Here is a 10,090-nt window from a genome sequence, read left to right as displayed (position 1 = left end):
GCAATCTGGCGCATACTCCCAGACAATCTGGGTTGTGTTTGTGTCTCATGTGATTTGGATCACGGAGAAAATTAGCATCTATATCAACCCTCTCATTTCCTCATTTGCAAGGGTCTCGCACCTATCCACTGCAGCTCATCATTTCCTTTTTATCCCGTGGTGTGTACTGTTGTTCAAAACAGTGTGCTAAGCCTTCAGGTCTTTTACCATGGTCAGTTTAAGAAAGCAACAAACTATCCAAAAAACTACCAAAATACCAACAGCTTCCTATTTACATTTTCCAAGGGCCTGTCTTCGAAGAGTGCCAATTGGTTCCTTCAGACAAGGATGGCTCCCGGTTTGCAGCAGTGAATTTCTGTTTTGGCAAATGCCAGCATAGCCTTCAGAGGTTTGATTTAGTGCCTGCAGGTGTGGTCTGGCTGCAGGCGCTCCAAGGGAGATTAGGACCAAGCCCTCATCCACAGGCAGAGGCATCTTGCTGGTATGTCCCTGGACCTCGCTATAGTAAAATGCAGTGTCCGACCAGTGGGAAGAATGATGCTCTGACTCCAATGATTTCAGAAGGTTAATTAAGTACTTTATTAAAGTATATTATACTATAACTATATTACACTAACAAGAACTATCACTAACACCTAACTAGAAAACCCGTGACTCTCTCCTGAGAGTCCCGACACAAAACACACACGTGGATCCAATTGGTCAGTGAACCCAAACAACCATCGCCAATGGGTAAACAATCTCCAGAACACATTCTATATGGGCACAAACACAGGAGCAGCAAATGAGATAAGAACTCTTTTGATTCTCTTTTCTCTGCTTCTCTCACAACTTCTCTCAGGAGAAATCCTGAGAAAGCTCAGTATCTCTCTGTTCAGAGGGATGTGAATACCACATCTCGCTACCAAGAGAAGGGTGAGAGCAGCATGTGTGCCTGCAGGAGACCCTAGACATGGCTGTATCTTCTCATCAGGAAGCAGGACAGTGAATCAGGATACTGGAGTGATGTTTAGCTCTGTCCTCTTGGCACTGGCTTGAGTGGGGCCAGGACTTTGTGAACTAGGACTCTGGGTCTGGGTCATGATTAAGTTGATCAGGCTTCGTTTCCAGCAAGGTGTGAGATTATGGAGACAAGTTAGTCTCGCTGGAAAATAAATTTAAAAAAAAAATATATATATATACTTACTTATGGATTAAAAAATACAGCCTCAAGGGACATGTTTTGAGCAGTACTGGATTTTGCAGCCATCCTGCAGTATACACTCTTACTTTGTTTGTGAGGAAGGAGGAGGAAAACTGCTTTCCTTGCGCTCAAAAATTATTTTGCTGGGCAACTACCAGACTTCATTAGTCAGACATGCTGAGGCCCATCTCCCCTATTCTGATCAGAGCTGTCTTGTTAATAATTCTGTAACTGACAGCCTTGTAAATATTTATGAGCTAATTCCCTGCCCTGAAATGCAATAGCTGTTGTTTCTAAGAGTCGATAGATGCTGTGTGTGGCCTGAGACTGCTTGAGTTGGCAGACATTGCCACAAGTTTGAGAGCACACACAAAGACACTTGAAATGTGAAGGCAAAGAGAAAACTGTGGTCCAGAAACAAAGTATGAAACAAAAGCTGTAAACCTTTTCTGTTCCCCTCCTGGAAGTGATATCAGCTAGCCAAGAGTCACTTTTATCTCCCTCACAGGGCGTGCAAGAAGAACTGAACTGAAGGAGCTATTAAATTATCTTCAGCCAGCTCTTCCTCATGACTTTTGCTTTTCACAGAATTCTGATTTGGAAGGGAAGTTGGATCATCGAGTCCAACTCCTGGCCCGACACTTGCACCCAAGAGTCACACAATGTACCCAAGTGCATTGTCCAAACACTACTGAGACCACTTCCCTGGGGAGCCGGTTCCAGTGCCCAACCACCATCTGGGGAAAGAATTTTTTTGTAATATCCAACCTAAACCCTCCTTCATAGGCCGCTCCTTCAGGTCCTGTCACCATCACCAGAGATCAGTGCCTGCCCCTCCTCCTCCCCTCACAAGGAAGTTGTAACTGCAGTGAGGTCTCCCCTCAGTCTCCTCCAGGCTGAATAGTCTGAGTGACCTCTGCCACTCCTCAAAGGGCTTCACCTCCAGACTCTTCACTATCTTTGTTGCCCTTCTCTGAACACTCTCTAACTATTTAATGTCCTTTTTGTGTTGTGGCACCCAAAACTGCCCCCAGCACTCAAGGTGAGGCTGCCCCGGTGCAGAGCAAAGGAGGACAATCCCTCCCTTTCCCAGCTGGTGATGCTGTGCCTGATGCACCCCAGGACAAGAGGCCCTCCTGGCTGCCAGGGCACTGCTGAGTCAAGTTCAGCTTGTCATTGACCAGGACCCTCAGGTTCCCTTCTGGAACACTGCCTCTTATTCCCTGTTCTGTCTGTACATCCAGGGTTGCCCCATCACAGATTAAGAATGTGGTATTGTCCCCTGTTGAATTTCATACTGTTGATGGTTGCTGAGCCCTCTAATTTCTCAAGGTCTCTCTGCATGGCCTCCCTGTCTTCAAGGAAGTTAACAGATTTTCTATCTCCTCCCCAAAAAAATATTCTGTGCTGTTGTCTCTATTGTGGCAGCATAATCTGTGGGTGCGATTTGAGTATGCATCATATTTTGTCAGTCCAACATCCCCTAAGTAATAGACGCACACCTCATGCAAGGTATCTGAACTGGACAAACCTGTTGACACTTTCTCAGCCCTTTACTCTTTACACCTGTATAGCTCATTCTTGTGTGACCCTGGTCCACACCACAGCACAAGCCACGGAACTCAGCAGTTATAGCTCCTCTTGAGCTTGTTTTTTTCTTTCTTTTTTTTTTTTTTTTTTTGGAGGGAGAAACTTACTTCTTCCTGAAATTTCTTAATTCTGTTTAGATAGAAGAACACAGGTGATTTTTATTTGGGCTTTTTTTTGCATCCATTTTCTAACTTTCTGTGTTTCCATTTGATGGAGTGCTCTGTAGCTTTTTAGGCAGCCAAGAGCTACTTACTACTCATGTCTCAGCCTCTACAAACCTCAATGTAACCGAGTTCAATGCTTATCCTTATCTTGTCCTCAATTTGCTGTTTTATTGAGAGGGAGGAGAGTACATCAGCCTGACTTGAAGAGTCATGTGAATTACTGCCCTGTTTTCTCAGGATCAGAAAGGAGGATTGGGGGAAGTCTCCATTAGTCAGGACTGTCAGATATTTTGGGCAATCACTGTGAGAGTTGATTCCTCCAGCTCTTCTCTTTCCTTTGCCAATTAACACTGAAACAGAGATAGTGCAACCGTACCCAGCCAGGACCACAGTTAGTGATGATGAAACCTGTGTAATCCAAACCATTTCCAACTCTGCAGCAGTATTAATTTTTTTCCATCCAGGGCTTTGTGCCCCAGAATAACTGCAGAAATTTGTCACTGCTTTGTCAAAGAAAGTCAGGGAATAACCATTAAAGTAATATATGTTAGAATGAAAGAAAGGAATGGATAGCTTCACCCTCTGCCTCAGTTTCCCAAATACTGTTTTAGCAGTTTCAGTTTAACTGATTTATAAATTATCTTTCTTGAAGAAGTTATATTCTGTACTGGTAAAAAGAGCCCATGAAAGGACTTTCTAAGGGCCTGGTTTTTTTTGTAAAATAAATTCTCAAAAAAAGGTTCAGGTAAATTTGTCATCTTGAACCCCCAGGGATGCAAATCCCAGGGAAAACCAGCCAGTTCAGCATTCCTTATTGCTTTTGGAATGCTCAGATTTGTGTTTAACTTAACTGCAGTTGGCCATGAATTGTAGCCATCTCCTAAGTGAGGTCAATGGGAATTGTTCAGCTGTCTTCAGTGAGAGCTGGATGAGACCCTATTATGCCAAATGTAATAGTTGTAATGATATATAGCATATTTTTGTCTGTTCTTTATACAAAGCAGTGTAAAGAACATGGTTGAACCTGTTTCAGAGAACTATCCTGTTTGGCAATAAGTTTTTGGTTCCTAGTCAGATGTTTATAGGCAAGTCTCTGTCAAATACTGAGCTTCTGTGCTCAGAAAGGGATAAACTGCACACACCCTTAGGGCAAGCTTGCTTAAGTATTCTCACCTATTGACTTCATAGCAGCTCTCAGAAGCTCATACAAAATACACAATAAGGATTAATTACTATCTTGATCTCAATCCATTCACAATAGGAGCAGAGACTCTCCTTGCTCAGCAACAGGCAGACTATCTTGTGGCATTCAAATTCTCTGGGCAGAGAGACATAATTCTGTCTCTCAAGAGAAGCACAGAGAGAAGAAGAGAAAACAATCTTTATCTCTGCTCCTTTGTTTTTCTCCATGTGGAATTTGGTATGGAAATTGTTTACCTGAAGTGATTGCTTGATTGGATTCTGGTGAAGGTTGTTTGGGTTCAATGACCAATTGAATCCAGCTGTGTCTCAGACTCTCAGCAGGCAGTCACAAGTTTGTTAGTAGTTAGTTGATATGTAAGTAAGAAGTAAGTATGTAGAATAGGATAGTCTCTCTTTAAATAGCGTATTAATGTAATTTAGTATAGTTTTAATAAAGCTGATCCTTCAGCCTTCTGATCTGGAGCCAGACATCATCATTTCTTCCCTGTCAGTGTTGCCCTTTTTTACTCTACTATCTCATACTGAATGGACCTCAAATAATGAGTTGGATGTGGTGGTTGGAGCCACAAGTTACAGCATTCTCTTCCCACCACACAGGTTTAGGTAGCAACTATGGAACCGACCATATTTTATGTCTCCTTGTTTTTCCCTCTTGCTCTCTCTCTGCTGCACTGGATCTGTTGCAAGTGTTAGGAGGCAGGGGACTTCCAGTGCCCTCCTGTCGTTTTGACCTGGGAGACTCAAAAGATTAAGTTGTACTGCTGTAGGTGGCAAACTGCCAGATTTTTGCCTTATTGAAAGATGCATTTAATTAAAAAAAAAAAAAAAAAAAGAAAAAAAAATACAAACCTCATAGGAAGGGCAGGAAGGGCACTCCCTCAGAGCTTGCTGTAACCTATTAATTCAGACAGGCAGGGACTCTACCAGAAGGCTCTTCTTTATGGAAGTACCTGTGAAGCAATGGGAAAGAGGGAGAGGGGAAATTTTCCTTGTCTATCTGCCACCAAAACTACACATCTGGAAGAAGCGCTGAAGCCAGCATCAGGCTATTTTGAGTCTCAGCTTACCAGAAATTTCGATATCTGAAATTTGCTAAACTGTTTGGATCCAACAATAAATTTGTCACCAGAAGATTTTTTATTGCATGCGGGAAACTGCCAGGGGAGGTCAAGTACAGGTCATTCTTATATAATTCTAGCATGAATTTGCATCCACTCAAAGAACTGTGTTATGTCTGTATTTACAGCAGCATAGGTACTATAAATCTTTGTCTTGCATAACTGTTGGTATTACAAAAACTCTGCTGTCGACAGTGAGGCTGGCATTTTCATGCATGTTCTCAGCAAGCCACTTTCTCCTGATAGTACCAAAATCATGGGAAATTCAAATTCAAGGGCCAGCAAGCTGCACTAACAATGCAGGGGAGACTGAAGGATGAGTCTCATACTTCTGCCCCACTTTTCCTTCCCCAGGAAATGGAGCAGATCAAGAAATGATCCCTGCTGTATCCCACCATGTCTGTTACTTGGTAACACCATCAACACACTTGCTGCTGCTCAGCTAGGACAAATTGTGTTCTTCAGAAAGATAGAAAAGCCATCCCAAAAGTAGTCACACCCATCCTGGGTTGCCTTGTGGATGTTGTCCTGCAGTATCACAGTGTTTCTCCAACACAAATCCCCACCATTGTGAACAGTGTGTCCCACAAGTCTTTCTCCTTCCTACCACCCAGCCAAGCACTGAGACTGAAAGAAACAGCAAGGAGTTTCTGAAAATGCAGAGAGTTCCGTGCCAGCCCTGGGTTCACATCCTTGCTGGGGCACCAAGCACTGGGATTGTCAGGCTTTTTGGCTGTGGGTGGAGCTGCCTGCTGATTCAGGGAGACATCTGCAGATGAATCATGGGCTTCGTTGGAAAAAGATTGCCCCAGGAGACACATAAGGCAGCCAGCTGCTTAGGTCAATGGTTTCAGGGTTTGGAAGTGAAAGAACTGCATTTGGCTGCAATCATTTAAAGCTGAGGACTGAGGGCTGCTAGTGACTAGATGGAAAAAGCACTTGTTAAGTACTGCTGTTGATACTGCACTGGTGTTTTCCAAGTTATGGCATTGCCAAATCTGCAGGAAGACTATTACATGACCCTGTGATGTGTGTGACCAAACCAGCTCAGTGCAGGGGTTGCCTTAGGGACACAGATGGACTTCAGAATCCAGTGGAGTGTGCATCCACCTGTCAGTGCACATTTCCCTATGGCTTGCTCAGGGTCAAGGGCTCTAAACACAGGTGTTCGTGATTTTAACTTGGAAAATGTCTGCGTTCAATCCCATATGCCAGAGTGGGATCACAGGGTTAGACTTCTCAGCTGAAGTGTAGGTACTGTATGCAGCTGTAGGAGCACCAGTTCCTAGAAGCTCCCTCTGCAGATGAGCTTGGCTTCTTACTCTGTATCATGTAGTCATTTTTCCTTATGCCTTTCAGTTATTTCCCTTCAATGTTTAATACTGTTGCATCTCTGTCAACTAGAAACATGGTCAAAAGTCACTGACACAATCAGTGAGTAGCAACACTTCGAGTTGCACGAGGAGTTTGTTCTGATTCTTGCAGCCCGGCAAGTGCACACAGGGCAATTGCCTGTTGAAGGATGCTCAGGTTTTGGTTCAGAAGGTGTTATAAGCATTATCCAAGAGAAAGTAAAACACAGTACAAGAAAACAAAAATAAAAAAAATTTCTGCCCAGTAACATGCCAATGCCAAGGACAGACCAACCAATTATCCTTTGGGTAGGAGCCACCTGTGATCTGAGCCCAGATTTTACAACCTAGGCACTTCTGCAAAGAAATCTTAGAAGAGGAGCAGTAAACCATGTATCAGAAGGACAGATATTTGGTATCATAACTCCAACAGTTGCCAGCAGATAGTTTAAGAAAAGCATCAGTTCAGATCATACCAACAGCCATAAAGTAGGTTTTTTGCTCTTTGTTCCTCCAAAATGCTCTAGAAAACAGCATCATAAAGCATTAAAAACATCAAATGTAATACAAATTGACAGGCCTCTCCCATATTATTTTTTTGATATCTGTTTTGTTTTCTTTTTCTTTAAATGTGCTCATACTTTGGCATCTGTAGCCTCCTGTGCATATAATTGTGCCCAATATGTGATTTTTTGCATCCTTGTTTTGAAGTTCATTGGGAGCCTCTTCATTACAGTACTGGCAGAAGCAGTGAATAATTATCAGCCCCACTAATCTCTGGGTAAAGTGAGAATTGCCAGTGAAGGCAAAGAGGATCTCAGAGTTCCAAAAGGATGAACTGTGCATATTTTTTATTGTAGAAAGAAATATTTTTATTTCATGTGTAAGAATTTAATTTAACATCTTATCTCAAGTTATTTTTAAAAAAACTTCTTGCTAGCAGATAACCCTTTGTATGGACTGGCATAAAAGGGTAAATGTGTAGTAGTAGCAGCTACTTGACTGCATGGTAGCTGTCCAAGAAAAATATTTGTGCAAGTCTTGCTGAGTCAGGGTATGTTTCTAAATAGGCAGATTATGTCTCTCATTGACAGGATTTATCTCACACAAGCAAAATCAAATACTCTTCTGTCCTGTAGGCTCAGGGCAATAGTGCATATTGTTAGCAAAAGAGACAACAATTCTGTTCAACACAGTCTGTAAGTATCCTAGGGTCGTGTCTGTATGAGGTGTGGTACATAGTAAAATAGATAAGCCAAAATGTATTGTTTTGTCTAGACAGGTGTCACCTGGTGCACAGTCACAGTTTTTCGCATCTGAGATTACTGAGAGGACAAATCATTAAAATGCTTTGCTGTTGACATGAAGATCTCACATGTAAGACATACCAATACCAAGCTGTCTTGTCCATTCCCCTGCCAGTCCACAGCTGTTGGACTGGAATATGCTACTGACACAGAGCTATAAATCAGAGCAGTTTCACTTGAAATGTGGCTGTTCAGCAGCCTAGCAGCATGCAGATACTCCTGGCAAACTTCATCAGGGCCAGTACTGACACCCAAACCTGTGTGGCTTTTCATTGCTGTAAGTTTTGAGCTGAACATTTTGTACAGTACTCTCCAGGAGCTCTTTCCAAACCAAATGCAGCCTCCCAGCCCCAAAAAGACTTGCACCTGTATTGTGGGTCAGGTACCTGCTGGGGGTAGAGATGGTGCTGCTCTATACAGGGACCAAAGAGCCACAGCTTCACCACTGTAAGAGGTCTGGAAACATACTCGTTTAGTGGTGTTGCCCTGCTCCACAAACAGGTACCTACCTGGACCCTGTGATCAGATGAAAGTGGTGCATTGCTGGGAGGAAAGAAAAGAGAGCAGGGCTGTCCTGCTGCCTGCCTTGAGAAGAGCACAAGGTGTGGAGAATTCAGAGTCTTGGAGCATGAGCATCAAGAGAACTCATTGTGTTCCTAAACAGAAGAAAAAATAACAACAGCCCTGCAAATAAATGTCAGTCAAATCTGAGTTAGTCTGGCATAGGACTGACTGTGCCTGGTATTATATCCCTCAGGAAAATGGTGTGCTCCTCAGCTGAGGAATGCCCTACTTCTTGCTGCACTTCCTGTGTAGCGGTCCCACATCATCCCCTCTGTTTGCAGCCAGACACAGGCTTCTTCACAATAACCAAAGCCCTCCTGTTCTTCAGTGTCACTGCTTTGAAGCTAGCACTGCTTTAAATAAGAAATCAAATTTAGCACAGCATGATCTCAGCATCCAGAATGTGAATAACGCCCATTCATTCATCTAGCACTCCTCATTTCTGCACAGATCCCCTATTCCATTAAGATTTTTGTTTACATAAAAGTTAGCTAGCCTATATAAACTCCTAAAGTGTAACATCTCTTTTATGTAAGAGCCATGGGGGAGGGCAAATAAACATACAAGTGCTTCAATGTGTTCACTCATGCCCTGTAGAAATACATGGTGTGGTTATCTCACAGTCAAAGTAAGCACACTGGCCTATAAATGGAAAAAGATTTAAAGCATCCCAGCAGTCAGAAGAAAATATTTCTTCAATAAATATAATAAATTAATTAATTGATTGCTTTTTAGTCCAGATTTATCATAAAATCTTCTGTCTATCAGTTTCTGATTAAACCCTTATTTATTCAATACGAAATTTGTGGGATACTATAAGATGCTGTTTTAGCACTTGAATGTGTCAGTGGTGTAAAGTATAACCTTTGCTAAGGGCTACCACTCCAGCACTGAAGAAAATTCCTAGTTCTGGTTTTAATGGCAGCTTCGAACTCCTCATATGTTCCCCTTTCTACAGTTACAACTGGCCACTGTGCCACTAAGTACGGACAGAGGCCTCCCGGGAATGCTCCTGGCTATGTACAGCACTGTATGAAAAGGTGAGTTTCTAAAGATTTGTCAGTGAATGGGTACATAATGTTTCTCCCAAGGCTGAGAAACTTGTAAAACACCCATGACATTATTATGATAGTCTCTGTGGTTTTGGTGGAATAAGTGAATTGATAGGTGGTTTTAGTTCTCTTTTTTCCTTCTTGTTAATAATAAAATTATCCTAATCCTGCATTTGAGCACCACTTAAATCCTCTGGATTCTTTATGAAATATGAAAAGCTGCTTCATGGTACTTCAGAGCTCCACACCAGCAGCAGAGGGGCAGCATCTCCCACATCACTGCAATGACAGAAACTTAGCAAAGGCCTCTTAGGACCTCAAGCAAAGGCCTCTTAGGACTTTCCTTTGAGGAAGTGAGATGTCATTACATTCAGCTGAAGATACAAAGATTTCAAATGAATGAAAACACACAACAAGGAATTTTCATAGAGGATTGAGTGAAGCTTCTTTTGCCCTCCCCACAAAGCAAGCTTGCTCACCCTCTTCCCATACACACCTACACAAACACAAGGATATGCATTTACAAAATCACATATAAAAGTCAAGGAAAATTAAAT

This window comes from Taeniopygia guttata, chromosome Z, assembly GCF_048771995.1.
Source record: "Taeniopygia guttata chromosome Z, bTaeGut7.mat, whole genome shotgun sequence".
Lineage (NCBI taxonomy): Eukaryota > Metazoa > Chordata > Aves > Passeriformes > Estrildidae > Taeniopygia > Taeniopygia guttata.
Note: the sequence above shows the minus strand (reverse complement) of the source record.